The sequence below is a fragment of the Ambystoma mexicanum genome, chromosome 10, assembly GCF_040938575.1.
Source record: "Ambystoma mexicanum isolate Mex_15411 chromosome 10, UKY_AmexF1_1, whole genome shotgun sequence".
NCBI classification, from domain to species: domain Eukaryota; kingdom Metazoa; phylum Chordata; class Amphibia; order Caudata; family Ambystomatidae; genus Ambystoma; species Ambystoma mexicanum.
In genome coordinates, this window is record NC_090932.1 from 1,305,814,963 (window position 1) to 1,305,834,700 (window position 19,738).

Consider the following 19,738-nt stretch of genomic DNA (forward strand, 5'->3'; position numbering starts at 1 on the left):
TTAGATCAACGCTTGGCTGTCTGTACTCGTACTTTTTTGCAATTATCGCAGTTTCAATTTTTCATGGCCCAATTTTTCATAGCCCTTTTTCAGTTGTAATAACAGACACTGCTGTATTTCCATGTCTGCCCTTCCCATAGGCATCTCTACTTTTTTACTTCTGGAGGAGACCAGCCACTCGTGCCCCTGCTGCATTTCTATCTTAAGCACTTTTGATTTCCATTGGGAGCCACGCGCCCGTTTGCAATGCTCCGCTGCAGCTATCAATTGGCTGCGTGCATCTATTTCACGGGCTTTCGGGAAGCATGTGCCTCGTTAGGCATGCCCAGGTGTGGAGGCTCTTCAGTCAATCATATGTATTTTTAACGCATGCGTGGCCCAGGCACACCTTCCCTTTTTAATCCGCCCAATATGCCTTGAGGCGGCTGTCCTGTTTCCCTTACAGGCTCTGTAAGCACATGCGCGGTGTTCAAATGATTCTTCGCCGCGAGAAGGAGAGCGAGTGATTCCGCCTCTCCCTGCGACCACGTATATCTTGATACAGTAAGATCTCTCTGCCGGTATGGTTGGACCTAGTTCAGGTGGCGCTGGCCACCTAGCACAGGTGCCGCTGGCCACCTAGCCACACATTCTGTGGAATATATTTTTTGTCATGTTTTACTACCGGGGCTTTGTGCCTTGTACAATTGAGTTCATGCTTTTACCGTATTTGCTGGAGTCGCATTAGCGGCTCTGATCAGACTTGTTGCTCGCTTAATTTAGTGCATTTCACATATCCATTTTGTTCCTTTAGTTATCAGAGCTCACCTTGGCTTCCCAAACCCAGGGGAGGACTTATTCACTTGGGTAGTTTAAGGGCTGTGGCCGCTCACCTGTAGCGGACCGCTCTAGATTTGAGTATTCAGCTCCCTTTGTCATTAGTAAGTACCGTATTAACTGGCATACATGCGCCGCTTCTCTTCTTCTTCACAGTTGCAGTCCTGCCCTGGGCACCTTGACAGCCTTCTTTCTGTCCTTCCACATCTAATCTGCGTGAACTTACCATAGAGTCCACCAGGTAAGACTATGTGTACTCTATTTCCACTTCCAATTCTATGCAACTGTAACGGTCCAGTTGTAGACTAGGTCTTGTGTCAAATAATTGGGCTCAAAACGACTTTGTCTTATTTTAGGACACCGCCCTCAAGTCTCAGAAGGTGGTTGCCCCACTCCAACCAATTGCTATTTCCAGCAGCTGGTCGCTCACCAGGTCAGTGGGCCTATAGGTATCACTGGTGTGGTTACTGGCTTTCGTATATTTGTACAGGTTTGCCTACGTTTGGCCGTTCTACCACCACTCAGCACGGTCTCTGTTCGGGAGTCATTAACCCTTGGTTCTGGGGTACACTCCTGCTGTTTAGGGTTCACACTATACAAATGCACATGATGGTACACTTGGTCCCAAATTGTTGTGGTAAAAATTCAGGTGCCTTCTGACGCCTTTTTCATTATTTTATCCGGCCACCTGCCAGCACTTTTTAGGGTCTCTCATGTATTATTCTATAGCCATGTTGTGTGTTTTTTACAGCTCGGTTGAATCCGCCTCCTGATGAAGACGCTCTGCAAACCAACACTCTATGTCGAAACCTGTCGAGAAAAATCCTAAGGGATTTGATCCTTGTATCTCTCTTTCCTGATCCACCCTTATAATAGATGGTGTGCTAATAAATTCTATTATGTGTTTGGCAATTACGATAATAATGAATGCCGCTGTGGGGAGTAGTTATATATTTTCTCTCCTCATCTGTTTTTAGTATGGTCCTTTTTGTCTTTTAGCATTTTGGATGTTTGCCACTGTATATGGAGTCGTTTTTGATTGCTGCACTATGAATGGCTTGTGTGAGTGATGTTTTAGCCTATTTTAGGCATAATTTGCTGCTGGGTTGCTATGTCAAATTTATTAGTGTTTATTAAAGTGTAATTAATTTACTATTTTCCAATTGTTGTATCACTCTAAATAAATGTTGATACATTGTGATAAATATTTTTCTCTGGACACATTTTTTCTGTTTTTCATAAGTGTGGAGGGAATCACTCCCTCTGTGAAGGAAGCATTGACTGCAACAGTAATATGCGAGATGATGGGCTTCGAATGATCCTTCAACAGGACCAGGGGTATGGCATCAGTCGGGGAGGCAGATTTCAGACGTTGAATAGCTGCCAAGTTGTCAGAATCTGAGAAAATAGGAAAGGACGACCAGGACCCCCGAGCCGGAGGGGGCTCAGTGGAACCATAGGCAGCCGACTGAGTTGTCGCTCCAGTATTAATATTAGCGTGGATAGAGGAGATCTTAGATATAAAAAAGGCAGAGAGAGAATCGCAGAGAGCTTGAGACGAGGTAGGCTGAGAACTGGACATTGCGGGGGTAGAGAGCGGTTGAACAAGCTGAAATAGTGCACCCTTGACCTTGGAGGCGAAGAAAGCTTTCTTTGCTTCGATAACTTGCTTGTGATAAGCGGTAAGCGCGCAACGGAAGGCAGACTTAGTCCCTGCAGAATAGTCAACCCTCAATTTTCTCTCAGCTTGTCTACATCGTAACTTCTCAGCCTTCCGCTGATCGGTGTACCACGGTTCAGAAGGACTAGCTTTCTGCTTACACATCCTAAGAGGAGCCAGCAGGTCTGCGGTGGCAGCAAAGGCAGACTCAAGCACAGGAAGAGAACACTGAGCAGACTGGCCACAATGAGTTAGGAAGGTGGTAGTTATTGAAGAATTAAGTAACCTATGCCAGCTACGTTTTAAAATTGTTGGCTTAGGTTGCAAACAGATGGGAGTAGGCTGGAGAATGGTAAAAAGTACCAAACAATGATCGGACCAGATAATAGGAATGGGAGGAGACAAGGTGATAGCAAAGACTAGATCAAGAATATTGCCCCGTTCATGGGTGGGTTTAGTAACCCATTGACTAAGGCCTAAAGCCCTCATCATGTCCAGGAATTTTTCCACCTGCCCACTAGTAGCAAGGTTGTTAGGGAGATTAAAATCACCCATAACGATAAGATTGGGTATTGAATCTGCAATTCCAATGCCAGAGCCAGAAAATCAGCACACAACATGCTGTCCACCCCGGGGGGGCGGTATATCAGCAGCACTGAAAGTGTAGATGTAGGAGAAACTCGAATACGAGCAAGAAGACATTCCATTTTGAGGGTATGGTTGGGAATAAACTAATTAACTTTACATTTAGTATTATAAATGATTGCCAAACCACTTCCAGGATGAGAGGCCTTCCGGTCAATATGTATCAAATCATAGATAGGAGGAAGAGACTGCACAATGGCAGGGCCAGCTGTCTCATTCAGCCACGTCTCTGTAAGGAATAGAAAATCCAGTCCCAAATTGGATATTAGATTGTAGCATTCCATAGGATGTGCAACAAGGGAACGAGTATTCAATAGCCCACAGTGGAGCTAGTTCCCATTCGTTCTCTGGGGATTAAAACATTTCAGAAATCTCTTAGGCCATCTAGTGGAGCTGGGGGCCAGAGCTATCAAAGAGTTCCGAGACAGATTAGATATCCTGCTAACAGAACCAGTCGGGGGCGGGATCAGGCTATCCTGACGGGCACAGACGGGCTTGACTTAAGCGCGCCTTTGGCGCGCTGGCGGCATTCCAGCTGAGCCCGTCCGCTGCGCGGGTGAGTTCCCCAGCACATAAAGAGGCCGGAGGAATCAGGAAGTGAGGCAGAGGATCCGGCCACTTCAGAACTAGAAAGAGGACTTGACAGCGAAGCAGCGTCCTAAAGTTAAAATCACACACGCTAAATAAACATCAGGTAGTAAAAGCAAAGTGTATCAAAGACAATAGCACCCAGTTTCTACCAGAAAAGTCATAGGTTTCTTCTATCATAGTGGTAGCTGAATCATATTTACATTTATAACAGGGAATTTTGTTGATACTAAATCCTGGTCAATGGTTTAATTTTCAGGCCTTGCTCGTGCAGAATTTTTATCCTGGTTACACAGCACCACACGCCTCCCCAGGTCAGTGCTCTTTTGGCTTTTTTAACACAGCAACGCCACAGATAACACCTACTTCTGTGTCCATTGATGGATAGATGTTTCATACACTAGCCGTAGCCTGTGTTACAGATTTCGGTTACACTGTTGGAAATACTGCATTATGTATGTTTTACATATAGACCCCACTTCGAATCTGGAAATTGGCATTCCCCAAATGTGTAATTGTGGACAAATCATGCCTCCCTCTGTGCCTCGGTTCATCAAGGGTTGTGTGATGTCACACCCGTAACCTCTGCCATTTTGGTGAAATGACATCCCTGACGCCTTCATTATAGTGAGCATAAAGGAACAAATGACAACATGTTGCATGTTCAGAGCAGTTCCAAACAGCCTGAAAAGTGAAACCGCAATTGGATCAGCCTCCTAGCAGCGTCTCCATGAAGCACACTCGGCCGATAAATGTGGATGACAGCCCATCCCCCAAATGGCTCGTGAGGGCCGACAGTTCTCTGGAAACTCCCTTTCTTATGCTCAATGTCACATAAACTGATCACCTTCGGGAGCAAAAATGATGGTCACCACTCCCTCCTTTTGGAACTCCCTCCCAATGTAACTTCGCTGTGGCCCTGATGGGCTGACATTTCCTCAAGCACTAAAGACACACCTGTTCAGGGCTGCTTAGAGCCACTATCTTATCCCCTGCACACTCTGTGACCTAAAACAACCTTTCTGAAAGCATGGCCCCCCTCAGACTGATTCTTAATGCACCGTACCAGGCAATCAGCACTGGGTCTGTGTACAGAGAGTACTGGCAAAGGAGGAAGCACTTTAACTCACTGTTTTTTTAATTGCACTGGTTTATTACAAACCTTATACAAAATACATACAAAATGAAACACAAATCACGCTCAACTAAAATTACAAATGACTTCAAGACAATAATTATAATGCAATAAGTATTTCCATTAAAATATAGTTAAAAACCTCCGTTGAATTAAATGTTTTTAGAAAGTTACTGCTTTTATTAATAACGATGTTGGTCGACCTAGTGAAATGCGTTCCCAAAAAGGAGATGTAATAAAGCGTCCTTCGTAACTCCTGTTGAGAGCAACAATCGGTGTATGCGGGTTTTAATACTCCATTGCCAGCTGACAATATCTACACAGAGGACTAGACACGTGTCCTCTGAAATACACCATCTTCCGAGAATGTATCAGATTGAATCTTATCCTCAGGATCGTTTTAATAAATCTCCCATCTGGGCAACGAGTTAAGTCATTTGGGAGAGAATGTTTCTTTTTGTGCTGTGTGCAAAAGTCACTATGCAATGTATATGCTGTTTTCTTTTCACACATATGGATTCAGTCCTTCTCCAAGAGTTTCCTTTTTAATAGACTGTACTTGAAGTCAATCCCTTCCTCGTGTAAATCACAATCTTCTAAAGTACTTGTACAATTACCTAAGAAGGATTTGCTGTATCTCATTTTATGTTCTATCATGAGCATATACATTAAATAATACAAGCCATTTGGTTTTGCCATCCTTTATGTACATACGAAGATTGCTCCAGTTAATCAAGCATGAAAGTGAGGCAAGGCCAAGCTCATAGCACAGGTGACAAATGGGAACGCAACTAGGAAGGTCCAATACTTTCTCCGTATGAAACCTTCTAGTTTATCAAAGTCAGAGACCTGTGCGAATGTGGATACTTTTTGTTTGTAAAAAGTAATCAGCTGTAATAAGGTGAAGGTGAATCTACAGTGTTTTTTAAAATTAATATATGTCATTTGTGCCCTTAACTGTATCGCTTTCTCCTGTAAAACGGTAGACCATACTGGCTAAAGCGAGGTTCTAGCAAGCCTAAATAATCCTAAGTACTTCACTGTATGTTCAACAACCATTGCGTTCTCGCCTATCCACCAAGTGAATGTGTGGGGCTGTGTTCCTATGTCCACAAAACACATAATGCTAGTTTTTGTTGGGTTTGCTTTCAGCCCGTTTTTTGACATATATTCGGCATGTTTCGACAGTAGCCTTTGCAAACCCATCTGCGCCCTATCTAACAACATAATGTCATCGGCATAGCTAAGCCGATAGCATCTCTCATCTAATTTCGTAGAGACGAGAGGTGCCCTGGCCAAGAGCTCTTCCAAGTCTGATATGTAGAGGTAAGATAGGCAGGGGGCAACTATGCACCACTGCCATAGGCCTCTCGCAGTGGGTATTGGTTCTGTTACATAGTTCTGCGCATCCAACCTGACTTAGACTGCTGTGTTTGTGTGGATATGGACTAAGATGTCTAGTAGGTATTCTGGAAATGTCCAGCTGCAAAGTTTCCGCCACAAGATGTCCCCATCAACCAAGTCGAAGGCCAGACTAAGATCCATGTTCGCTCCATAAAGGGGGTTGGCACCTTTGTGTCCTGCTTGTTCGATTAGCATATTTATAACCAGGCCATTAGCATCATGCCAATTCCCCTTCTTAATCCTGTCTGGGACTTCGACAATATATCAGAAGCCCGAATCCATGCCTCTATTTCCTGCAATAAGCACACAGAGAAGATCTTACGCGCAACGTCCAGCAGCGCTATCGGAGGATAGCTTAATGGGCTTGCTCAGTCCCCTTTGTTCATGAATTGGGACTGTGATCGAAAGGCTCCAGGTTGCTCGGGGCTTTTAGGCTTCAAGATATCTCTGAAAAGTATGAACAATACCAGAGCCCAGATCCTGGCATCTGATTTAAGAATCGTATTCCAAAGGCTGTTAAGGCCGGGAGCCCATGAATTTGATGCTGATATAACAGCCCTGTAAACTTGCTTCACGGAAATGTTAACCTCCCAGTTGCCTTTACATTTCTTTTGCCATTTAGCTATAGACGTGGCCTGGTATAGTTTCCCAAAATGTTCTGACATTCATGTTCTGAAATAGGGAAAACCATTTCTTTTTTAACATTGTATGTTCTGACCATGGCTAGCCTAATGCAGCGTGCCAAAAAGGTTTGAGGGTGGTACACTCATTCCTTCGGATACAAAGGATATGAACAGAAATTCAGGTACTTCAAACACTCTATCCAAATACACTGACAGCCCTCTATGGACATCCAGGTGATGCTGTTGCAACATTGACCCACAGACCAAAAATCACCAAAATAGTTATGAAGAGGTGACATGGATGAACAGAAACGTAGAGGCATTAGCCAGGTGCAAAGAGCACACATGAACTGCTTGCAGAAACCTAAAAGCAACTAACATGAACAGCTATGAAAATAAAGATGGAAGCCACAGCTGCATTGAAATGAATGGAAGACTTTGGAAAGGCTCAAAACACAGGGAGAGGCCTTGCTCACTAATTTCCCTGAGAAACGCAAAGTAGAGCTAGCAGTGCAGTCACTGTGGCCAACTTTGTCAAGGACGTTAGGAGAGAGTGTTTCGAGTCAACAGAAAAGACAAAACACATGCAAGGGCTGAGAGTTGAAATTCTTCATAAATTCAAGCAGAGAGCTCAATTCTGCACTCCCTACCGAGTGATCGTAACGTGGTGAACCAGGCCCATTCATCCAAGGCAAGCAGAAACGGTTGTTCTATCAAACTGAAGACAGAAGATGCAAAAATGTAGCACAGCATGTAGTTGGAGGCTGGAATGTCCTTGCTTATGGCTAGAGGAGTCAAAGAGGTGGTAACATTGGTGGGAAACAGGCGGGACCCTGAAGCCATTCTCTCCACCCATTATTGTGCTCACATGCTGGTAATTTTCCCACACAGAAAAGGCTCAAACTGGCCTCCTGTGGATGGTGCCAGGCGGAGCTACCCAATATAGCCAGGCCAATGAGATCACCTGTACCCTACAGGATGTAAATGTGCCTATCCCATTCCATCTAAGGTCCTGCAGAAAAGGGATAATGAATTAAAAAACCTTCCACTAGAAACTCTAATATTCTCCTGGACTCCTCCATTCCTTGGGTATGGGGGATGTCCCTCGAAGCAGACCTCTGTTTTTTTTAATTCCGCCTCATGGTTTAAAGTCTGTTTTGGGCTGCAGAAAAGGGATAATGAACGACTTTCCAAAGCTCAAATCCCTTCCAGTCTGACTTGAAGGCCTGATACAGAAATTTCCATCTAAAAAACCTTCCACTAGAAACTCTAATTTTCTCAGTTACACAGGATTCTGGCAGGATCTTCCTCAAAAATAACCAGTTGCTAGTGGATCTCTACTTTCGAGCTTGCAACGAGAAAGTAGAAGATTTGCTTGAAAGCAGGAATTCTATTTTCGTTACAGAAATGTTTTATGGCCGACCTAAAAAGTAGGTGATCCTCCTTAATTCTTAATCCAGTAGCAAATCGTCAAGTAGTAAGTACATTTTTCAGGCTACCCAAAACCAGTGAGGAGCATAATTGTATCAATCAAACCGTAGTTTATTTTTATTATTTTATATAATAAGAACCACATGCCCAAACTCTAACAGGCTGTACAGGAAAAAAGGTGCAAGTCAATGGACATCACTCTGATCTCTTCAGGGAGCCAGTGGAGAGCCCGAAGAGCTGGGGTGATATGTCCATGGCATTTTACTCTCATTAACTAAAATGCCACAGTCGCACCCTTTGCAGATGGGTGACCAGATGTTTAGGTAAATAGATATAGAGGCATTTTCAGAACCAGATGGCAAAGGACCAAGGACATTGTAGCATCTCATTTAGTTTGGGGATTGGAATATGGGAAGAGCTTACTTACGGCGTTTAACTTTTCTTGACAGGCTACCATATTTGGGAATTCATTGTTTGTTTGTCATCCATGAAAATGACTAGATTTTTCACTGTTCTGGATAGTGGGGAGATTGGCCCTAGTTGTGGTGGCAAAGATTATAGAGTCAGCCATTCGTAGGACGTCAAACCACCTTTGCTTAAATGTTCTTCCCTTGAGTTACATCCTGTCATCCCTGCCTGTGTGTGGATGAGGGGAACCTTTGGGTGCTTGGTTGCTGAATGGTCTCTCAGAATGTTCATTGTGTGTTCTGCCCTGAGTGTTCCATGTGTGTCAGTTAGTCAGAGTATGTTGTCTTCCCCTGGTTCTCTGTCGAAGTCATACTTAACTGTACTTACTTACCTATCTGCATAATCCTGGTTCTCCAATTAAGAACATGACCTGCACAACAGGTTTTCTGTCATCCTTGCTGGTGATGAGCTGGAGAAGCCCCATGCTGTGACAACCTACAAGATGATGTGTGAGAGGGCAGCCAACAGAGACCACCACCCCTTAAGAAGCAGCCACCCCCCCCTCCAGAGATCAAAAAAAGTGAGAGGGTGCACGCTCTCCACCCACTGCACCAGTTCTCCAGGGGAAGAAGGGGCCATCTGCTTGTCCCACTTCATCAACTACTGACTACAACTCCACCGCCTATCACCCAACAACCAGTGCTGGTCTCCCGCATGGCCGGCCTTACTGAAGCAACATCTTCATATCTTCTCTACATGTTTGACAGCTCATCCCAAGGTACTCTGCTGTGAATTCTGACAACCAATCAACTGCTCACAACTTCTTTCCGTCAGGCGACCCTCCCGCCATGCTGCACTACAGGGCCCTCTGCAACTCTGAAAACAGAGCTCCCTGTCCAAAGAGGTGGGAGGAAGAGAGGTTTGACTCATCTGGCGCCTCCTGCCATAGAAAAGGACACGCTCATATAGCGCGACTTACTTGCTCTTCACCCACGCCATTACATGTGCAAGAAGCCTGGTAACAGAAGCGACCCACCGCTCAGCCTTCAAGTGGGTCAGCAAAGTGAGGGCACTGCTGCACCCTTCACCCACTGGCAGCAAGTATCCAAGAACTACGACTAACAGACCCACATGGATCACCCAGGGAAGAGCAATCGTGGAGAATTCTAAGAGAACCATGCAGCAACTAACCCATGGTTATACATGACACCACTGGGTGTTAGCGTGAAAGATTGTGAGTTGGCCTTATAGTTTTAACTGTTATGTACATCATGGTTTATGTTTTTCTGAAATTTTGACACTCGTTTTTTTTCTTTTTAGCATCATAATTGGCTCTTTCCCCTCCCACAGCAGGTTCAAAACACACATAGATTGCAACAGTGTTAAATAAATGACATACAGGAGATAATGGTATTGCTTTTACTAAACCAGAAGCTGCTCGAGGAACGGAAGCTATATTGATTAGTTTGTGAGGCTTCGAAACCCAGGGCTTGACAGCCAGGAATTCAGCTTGCACTTCCAAGCAAATAGAATTTGAGAAAGGGGGCAGTGGGTGTCAAGGCATGCATGATGCTTGACAACAACCTTGTCGTTTAGGTTTTAGAAATAATGGATGTAATGATACGTTGTCGTGTACTGTGCAGCATTACACTTCAACTTCTGCTGTCCAACGATCAGAAGAGTCTGTGTACAGGGTCTCTGGTCTGGGACCAGCTAGTCTTAGCAGTCTAAGTGGGACCACCTTTCTGAAAGGTCTGTGTGCTGGGGGTGCTCTTGCAGGAGGTACCAGTTTAATGCCCCTGTCTCAGACAAAGGCACTCAGATATGCCCATTAGACATCCCCTGCTTGCACTGACAGATCATAAATGTGAGGACCGTCCATAAAGAGGCAGGCCTATGGTCCCTAGCATTGTGGCCTGCACGCTATCCAGGAAATCTAATGATATCCATTATCTCTGCAATAAATACACATGACGACCTCAGAGTGACCTAGAGGGCAAGACGCCTCTTCATATTAAACCACAATGTTTCATTTGAAAGCATTGGTTTCTGCATGGAACTCGCCACCAGCGCTAGGCTGGAAACCTAAAAACAACCATGGAAAGTGTTGTCAATCCAGCCGCTCCCCAATCTCTTCCAGGTTCCTCAGACTGGGCGGCATGTTCAAAAGTAACACGTGCTGTTCATTTCTTTTTTTAAAACCTTTATTTAATGATTGTGGTACATGACATTGCAACAACAACATATATTGCATATATTCGGAGCATCAGATTTCAGTTTGGTTACATTACAGCGTAAGCAGCATTTTACTGATTTAATGGAACACTCGGCCCTGCCGGGCTGTTACTGGTCGAGTTAGCTTCACTCAGATATATTCTAAATAATGCCCATATGTCTTACGGTTTACTTGGATTCAGGAGAGTCATTATATAGTATTCTTCACATTCATTTACATACATCAATTCCTTAAGGAAGTGGTTCACTCTCGGTGCCTGTGCACTCTTCCATTTTTGCAATATGCACTTTTTTCGCTACTGCGCATGTGATATTAAAGAGTCTCCTTGTCACCTCTGATGGCTTACCAATGTCCCCAAATAAGTATTTTTGCGGTGTGAGGTCTGCCGGTATCTGAGTTACCTCCTCCAGAATATTCGCAACATCGCCCCAGAAAGCAAGCACATGAGGACAGCGCCAATACATATGTATCGAATCAGCCCGATCCATTCTGCACTTTGGACACGTACCAGACTCATTATTTGTAACCCTCGCCACCTTCTGGGGGGTATAGTGTAGGTTATTCAGCATCTTAAACTGAATCAACCGGAGGCCGCCATTCATAGATACCTTCTTGGTCATTTCGCAGTACCGTTCCCATTGTCTGTCCGTTATATCCTCACCCAGATCTGTTTCCCAGGAGGCTTTCATTACATTTAATGTTGGGGTATTAGTCTGTACGGCCACATATAGCCCTGAGATGCTAGTTCCAGCCCGGGTTGAAAGGGTCAACAGGCATGGGTGTGGTGGGGGCTCGTCAGGGAACGTTGGCCACCGGGCCTTAAAGGCCAATCTCATTCTATGAAATTGCAGAATCATCAATTGGTCCCTCCCCATCCCTATTTTGAAGTCCTCCAACATTATAAATTTACCATTGGGAAAAATGTCCTTAATTGTGAATTCTTCATCTGGGTCCCATTTATTTTGTATACCTGGATCATGTGAGGGTGTTATGCCTGGGAAGTTCCAGATGGGGGTCTCAGCATAATGAGGCGTTTTTACCCCAAGCCTTTGGAAAAGTTTGAACCATGCCTGCGCTGTCGTACTAACTGGATCAAATGGGCAGTCGTCCCTGTGTTTGACTTTAAAGATGACTGACCTTATGTCGGTCGGGCACGCTGCATGTTTTTCAAGACAAATATGGGGTGAGGTGTCGTGTTCTATGGAGGGCTGCTTACGCCCCAGACCCTTGGGACTTGCGGTATCCCACACCAACCCACATGGGCTGTCCAGAACTGCTTGGATATCTGTATGCATGGGATTTATAAAGACAAACCTAGCTGGGAGGCAATGGAGCGCTGCACATTGTGGGTGCGCCCAGGGGGGGTTCTACCTGGGGTGTGGGGATAGTACAGGTAGGTGGAATAGTTAGGTGGAAGAGTAGACGCAGGGGATCTCCTGAGGGGGAGAAGTAGGGTTCAGTGGAGCGGTCAGCAAGATGTTCTGTGAAGAGGAGGGCCTTCATGTCCTTCCTAAAGTTTAGATCTAGGGGGTACGTCTGATTTATGTTGGTTACTTGTTCCAGAGACAGGGTGCTTGGTTACATATGTTATTACATTCTTGGACGAGTCAGAGACCCCTGTGAAATATTTAATGCTTTTCATGAAAATAAGCAGCTTGTTTCTCACTCCTCGGTCACTGTAAATGTACTTATTGTAGGGTAAAGTGTGTGCCCAAAAATGCACTGGCAAATTCATGACATCTCCCCCTTTTGCTGGGGCAGTCATAATGCTGCATTTGAGAATGAAATGCAGCTCTCCCAGCCTGAACCGGTTCTGACTGGCATAGATAGATGACTATATGGGGAGAATGTGGAGTTGGTCCTTTGTGCATGAAATCCCTCCCTGAATGTTTGGTCACCAAATGTTTGAATGTTGGTGTGTGATAGGAGGCTGGGGATAAAAGAAGACCCTTGCCCACCACCTTGTCTTGCTGCTAGAAACCCAATCTGCACATGTGAAGGCCTGGTGCTCGAGGAAGGGGACTGGAATTATGTACTAGCATCCTAAGAGCTCCACGGAACCTTGTGGTGAAGCTCTGCCTCTTCAGCGACCGAGAAAGAAATGACTGAGTCCCTCATTTGCTCTGATCCAGAAATAACAGCTGATTCTCTTCTCATGCCCAAAGGCACTGTTTACCTGGAATTCCTGGCCAGGCCTTCATTGACTATTACAGAAGTGGAAGCTTGTTTGGTGAAGACGACCTGTTGCTGCTTCACCCGTATTTCTCCATTTGGTAACACCTTGCTTCCATCTCCCCCATCTGGGAAGCTCCAGAGGCTCATGCTGCCCATTGTTGCCCGGCAGCATCACCGAACCTGCTTCCTGAAGAATCCAAGGTCGCTGGCTTCTCCCTGGTATGGTTCAGAGGAGGAATCACTTATCCCTTTTCCCTGAAGTCTCCTGATGCTGACCACATCATTGCAATTCTGCTCCTAAGCAGGTATGAACTGAGCATCTCCTCAAGAGTCAACTGCACCTCTGAAAACCCGGCACTGCTGGCTGGTGCATGTGTATTGGTGCATTATGGCTGAAGTTATTGGCAGTCTCTGAAGACTTCTGGACCCCCCCTGGAACCGTGCACCGCACCTGCACTGGGACAGGCCATTTGACTAACGGATTCCACATTCCTCCCTATGACACTGCTGATCCTCATATGTGAGTGCCCTCTTTGGATCCAAGGGTCTGCCACGCTTCAGAAATATTGGGACTGCAACTGTTGTACTTTTCACAAAGGAGACACCCTTCTGTGCAAAGAAAACACTTTTCTGCAAGCCTTGGTCCCATTGACTTCTTTTGAACTGCCTTATCCCACTGTTCTAACAAGATAGAAAAGGCTTTATTTACCTCTTCAATTCCTTTGAAAAACACTTTCCAGGACTTCAAAAAACTGGAAGGTATTGTTAAAAATGGTACACATCGATTTTACAGAGTTTTGCTTACCTGTGCATGTAATGATTTTTAACCTCTAACCCTGCTTACCTCCACAGAAGTGGACCACTCTACTTTCTTTTTAAAGATTTTACCACCCCCAAAGTACCTGAGAGGCCACTGGAGAACATGATCCAAGATGAATCTGGTACCCTGGATGACTCCTGATGCTAGAAGAAGCTCTTCCTCGTCACAGTACCTTTGGTGCCTTGTCAGGCGAAGTGGCAGAGTTTCTCAGTTTCACTCGATGATTCCCCTTGAGGATGTACGCCCCTTGGAAGAAGAAGCCACTGGCATGCTGAGTTCAAGAAGAAAAATGGAACCAAAGTCTTTCTGAAGTGCAGCAGTTTTGCTCTTCGCAGTGCTCTGATTGGTCGACGATTTCTCTGACTGTAGGAGTCGTGGGAAGATGAAACTTGCTGCGGCCTCCTCAATGGCTTGGCATATAAGAGTAAGACCCCTGGAGACCTTTGATGACTTCTGGCAGCAACGGGTGTAGAGGTCACTTTTGGTGTCGGGTTTCAGAATATCGCGGTTTTCCAACCTTTGGTTCTTCGGTGCTGCAGTTGCATCATGGACTTCTGGATGGCTTCTGGTGACCTGCACTCGGCCACTGGAGTGGACCAAGGACCCTCACCAAGTCTGGACCCTCGGGATGTCTTTATTGGATTCTGGTGGTGGGAAAGCCCCCAGCGGACCTTCCTCTGCACTCAGCGACCTTGGAACTTTGAAAGTGGGAAACAGTGGTCACTGATGTTGGTGATGTTTGGAACATTTGCAGTTCCAGGTGTCAAGTAGCACTATGCCAGTGTACCCCCTCTTCTAGGCGCTGCACTGCAACAGGCTTCCAGTGGTCACAAACGCTTCTCCGTATCCTGGGTGACACCACTGGATTTCTTTGACTCACGATGTCCCGTAATTCCTCTCCGGACGGCATGCATACAGGACTGGCTTCCAGGGTACCTCTGATGAAGAGCAGCAGGTTTCACGATGATCCCTCATAGCTCAGGGAGAGGTCTCCTATCCAGGTCCTCTCTTGGATCAGTCATTGGAGCGGCACAGCAGCCTTTGGATTTTTAATGAAGAGTAGCAGCCGCAATCTTCCTCGTCCAGCTGGACTCAAGGGACCAGCTTTGGTTTCGACTTCAGCTTCTGAACAAATTGGAGAGTGCATGGCCCCTAGTTATACACATTTGATCCCCATTCACTCAGGCTGAGCCAGGCTCAGTCAATCAAAACACGCAGAAGGGCATTCATGCATGCAGGCAGCCAATCAGGCTCACAGGCATTCATGCCATTCACTCCACCCAGACAAAGAATGTGGATTGGGATAAACACCCAGCCTTTCAGCACACTACACTGCATTCAGACCAGTTTCAGTCAGGGCTGTCTCAGGCAGTGTGTCTGTTAGGGAGAGTTTTTTTATTTCTGTGTCAATTCCCTTTAACCTTAGAGCATCCGAGCTCTTTTGCTGGACTCCAGGCCTTTTCATTTTTACTCTTGAGTGAGTGGGACATTTTCCTCACCCAATCATGTGTTTTTCCCGACTAGCATTTCGTGTTTCTTACTGTTTAATGGAGTCTGGTAAACTCCGTAGGCATCTGCTTATTGCAAGGTGACACACAGCACCTTTTGTGCAGTGCCACTGAGAAGTCCCTTGGACTTCTCTTAATGTTTGACAACATTTTCTTGGGTTAACTACTGTTCCCAAGAATAGTAAAATGACTTTTGTCTTACCTTTTCTGTTGTGGATCCAGCACATACCACCCTATGTGGAGTGCAGGTGCGTTACATAGTAACTCCTTTATCCCACTTCTCACTAACTAACGTGAATGGCTGGTGGCAGTGGTTTCTTTTATACTACCTTTGTGCTATTGATCTGCAGGCTGATTTCTCAGCTGCAGTACAACACCCAAGGGTGACCATTTTCCCAAAATGCCCCCTGTCTTCTTTTTCTGCCATTTCTTGTCAATTAGTTCCTTCTGGGCTTTTACTCTTTTGTTTGAACCAGGGTTTGAGTTCTTTGTGCATTTTGCCTTTGGCGGGCTTCAGCCCTGAATTCCGCCCATCATCCAGTGTGTCTGGAAAGGCAGGAAGTGATGGAGGGTCCCGAAACTTCCCTGTCCTTTGTCCCTAGGTGCGCCTGAGTGAAACCTGTTCTGAATGTCTGGCTGCCTGTCTGGGAGGACAGCCACCCTGCTCGGCGAATGACAGCCTAGGGCTGTGAATAAATGGGAACTTGCTTAAAAGGAAAGGTTTTTGAGAGATGAGGGAGGGTCGAACACTGGAGGACAAAATTCAAGTAATAAGACATGAACAGATGCCAGCAGCACACTCCTGGACCGTAAAGTGCCCAGTGAAGCCCTGCACCTTTGCCGACCCCGTTTTTGTTTAGACTGGGAAGACCTGCAATTGTCAAATATACTTCCTTGGGCTGGTGGGACCAACTAGCCCTGAGACAAGCTTCATTTTGGCACAAACCGACTTGCTGGGACTTTCCAAGGCTGCAGAATCCCAATGCCCATGGAACCCTGACCATCATTGAGTGCATTGTCTCCGGAAGTGCGACCAGAGGACCCTACCAGATGACCCTACAGAGGCAGGAAGTCTTCATCCAGAGTCCCCTCACCAGAGTCCAGGACCGAGGAAGAAAGTAACTTCTAACTGGAGCTGTTTGTTCTTCTTTGGAGCTAAGAAAAAGGCTCCAAAACCACAAAAGGCCACTGAATCAAGGAGAATCCATTGCTGCTGAGTCCCTCTTTTGAGTGCTGCCACAGAAGCCCGCCAGACATTCTCCATTTCATCACCACGACCAAGAACCAAGAACAAGGGTCTGCTACACTGCAACAGGAAGGCATCCAGCTGGAACCGATTCCTCAATTCTCGGGTACTGTGGGGATTGGGGTATATCTACCTTTTGCCAATTGTGGTGCTTCCTTGCTTGGGAGTACTATTTTAAAGCTTTTTCAGTTGACCTCAACTCATTTTCACTGACCTCCCAGCTTGTGCTTCTTCAAGATGGCTCCTCTTGAGCTTCTATGATTTTCTACTGAACTACTGACAATTTTAAAAACATTTTCTAAGAGAGCATCAGAACTTTGTACTGGCCCATTGACTTTGGCTGTCCTAGCTCCTTAAAGGCCCCCTTCTGAATCTATTGGCTTTGTCAGTGCTTGTTCCCTTACAGGTTTTAATTTTTGAACACTATTATTGCCGGGATAAAAGACTGCCTACATCCCTCTGGGAGAAGCTAACTGTTTTTCTACTTGCAAAGTATGTTCAGATCTGACTTTAACCTTTCCCTTCTTAACACTCAATATTGAAATTATCACAAATAAGTGTTATTACTGACCTCAAATGACGTCACTCTGTGCTGGAATATGTATAACACAAGAAAAGTTTACTCACCTACTTTATTGCTCTTGTTGAACTGAATCCTAACTTTGCTATTAATGTTGCTGATTTTTAAAGATTGTCTAATTATCCTTGTGTATATATGCATACATAGATATACTATAACTTTCAGTGTGTAAGTGTTTACTTGGATACCTGTATTTACTAATTTCATTGCCCATCTATACAGCTCACATGACCCATTTTAAGATAAGCCTGGCTGCTCAGTCACTCTACAAACTTGTGTAATACAGGCCTATATTAAAAGGTGGGTTACCTATCACCAAGAGATAAATCTTGTAAAGTCCCACACCAGTTGGACTCTACAAATTCTTACCTAACACTGGTGTCAAGTGGCAGGATTAGTGTAGAGTGGAATACATTGACTATTGGTTGTACTTGTGCCCAAATAAACCATCTACAAGGCTAGCTCCACCAAAAAGTAAAGTACATTTGTAACAGAAAAATGACAGAAATTGATCATTTTAATGAACAGTCCCATACTGCATTTACAATGGAACAAGGGGACTGAGTTTAAAGGGAAGAAAAAATGAGATGATTACAAATTTGTTACATCACCAAAATCCTGGAAGTAGGCCCATAACCCCCTACTTCCAACATTGATATGGAGGACATTGAAGAGAATGATAGTTCAGAATTTAGCTCCAATTTGCCAAATGGGTTAGAAGATGAGGAGGATCGTGAAGGGTTGAGGAACTCCCCTCTAGAGCCTTCTCCTGTACCTCAACAACCTCCTATCACGACCCCTGTGGGTCACAATGTAAGCCCAGAATATCTCTCACTTGAAAGAATGAGACTGGAGCTAGGGTTCAAGAAACGTGCAGTCCAGTCTGAGGACACATACAAGGAGAGAAGGATCAGAGAGAGGTGAATGCAGCATGAGTATGATATGAAAAAGATGTCCCTTGATTCTACTTCATTCACATGGTCTTCTTGGTCCACTAGTCCCAAGCGACATCGCCTATGAAAAGAGGCTGTAGTACGTATGTATGATCCTAAACTTGATCTGTTGGATTGGTTGAGTACATTTGAATTCACCTATGGTTTGCAGAATATTTGTGGGAATTATTTAGTTGCATGGATCATGTCTAGGCTCCCCCATAATGGTTGTGATGCTATTATGGAGTTGAATGCTAATGACAGGAATGATTATGAACTAGTCAAACAGGCATGTATAGCCAGGTTTGGGAAGACTCTTTCTCAATATCTTAAAAGAGTCAGAGACCATAAAAAGAAGGATGGTACCCCTTAGGCTACCTGGGCGTGTGAATGCCGGAAACACTTAGGTGGTTGGGTTATGGGTTACAAAGTGAACTCCTTTGAAGATATGAGAAATTTATTTTTACTAGAGAATATTTTTGATGCCTGATCTCCTGAGCTGAGACAGTCCCTGGCTCAGTCCAAGGAACTTGATCCCAAGAGGCTAGTTCAAGCTGCTCATTTATGGGAAGCCAATAGGGCCACTCAAAAGGATTCTGGGGCAACTCAGAAAATGGATGAGGGGGAAAAGCACAATAAATATAGTAAATAAAATTCTAATCCTCCACCACCTAAAGAGGGCCACAAAAACCATAAGGGTAATACCAAGGGAAACCATACAGGTCTAGTAAAACCTCAGGGGCCAGACCAGAGGGAGGTTACCAGAAACCCCCATTCCAGAAAAGCTTTTGGTAAATGTTTGGTTTGTGGGTCTGGTGACAATGTGAAAGGGGATCCCAGATGCAGGGGTAAACCTTCAGGGGTCCACACGATCTCCTTAACCTTCATTCCTGAGGATGAAGCTCCAATGTCAAGTGCTCACTTTCACCTACTAGCTGAAAACCCCATTGGAGTTCAAGCTAGTGTTAATTTAGTGTCCTTGGGTCTGTGGTAACAACAGAATATAAATGGGTATAATACCACACCTGACAACACAAAAGAATATTACAAGGTCAGTGTACTTGTAGATGGCCAGGAGACACCTGTCATCAGAGACACTGGGGCCAGCATTACAGTGGTTGGTTAACGTTTCTTTAAACCTGAGGATGTAGCTAAGGCACCCACAGGTCCCACTAAACCTTCTGGATTCCATATCCAAATGGTTCCCATTTTGCCAGCCCTTACCCAGTGAAATAACATGACTGTCAGAATTCCAGGGTACACAATAAGGTTTTCACATAAGGGCATTCATTGTAAAGGTCGTCCTTTTAGAAGTACATCTACAAGTACATGTTTGACACACTCTGGCAAAAGGAGGTACAGGGGTGGTGATTTGTAGGAGGTTGAAGTTGTATGGGTTTTGTTTTGAAACTGAGAAACTAAAGAAACTCCCTTAATGAAGTTCTCAGGAGGCCTCTGTTTCCCCAAAGCAAGATGGAGTCTCTCAGCAGCAGCAGTGATTGGAGGAGAGTGGCAGTGAGGTAGTTTGGAT

At 45.0% G+C, this 19,738-nt stretch overlaps 1 long non-coding RNA gene across 1 annotated transcript in view; it reads left to right on the top strand.

Annotated features, from left to right (window-relative positions):
• Positions 1-487: 487 nt before the first annotated feature.
• LOC138492278 (uncharacterized) overlaps positions 488-19,738 on the top strand; it is a 92,142-nt gene continuing 72,891 nt past the window's right edge. The window contains exons 1-2 of the long non-coding RNA XR_011276175.1: positions 488-543; positions 3,969-4,023. This is a non-coding gene — a long non-coding RNA (uncharacterized lncRNA). The remainder of the gene's footprint in view (positions 544-3,968; positions 4,024-19,738) is intronic.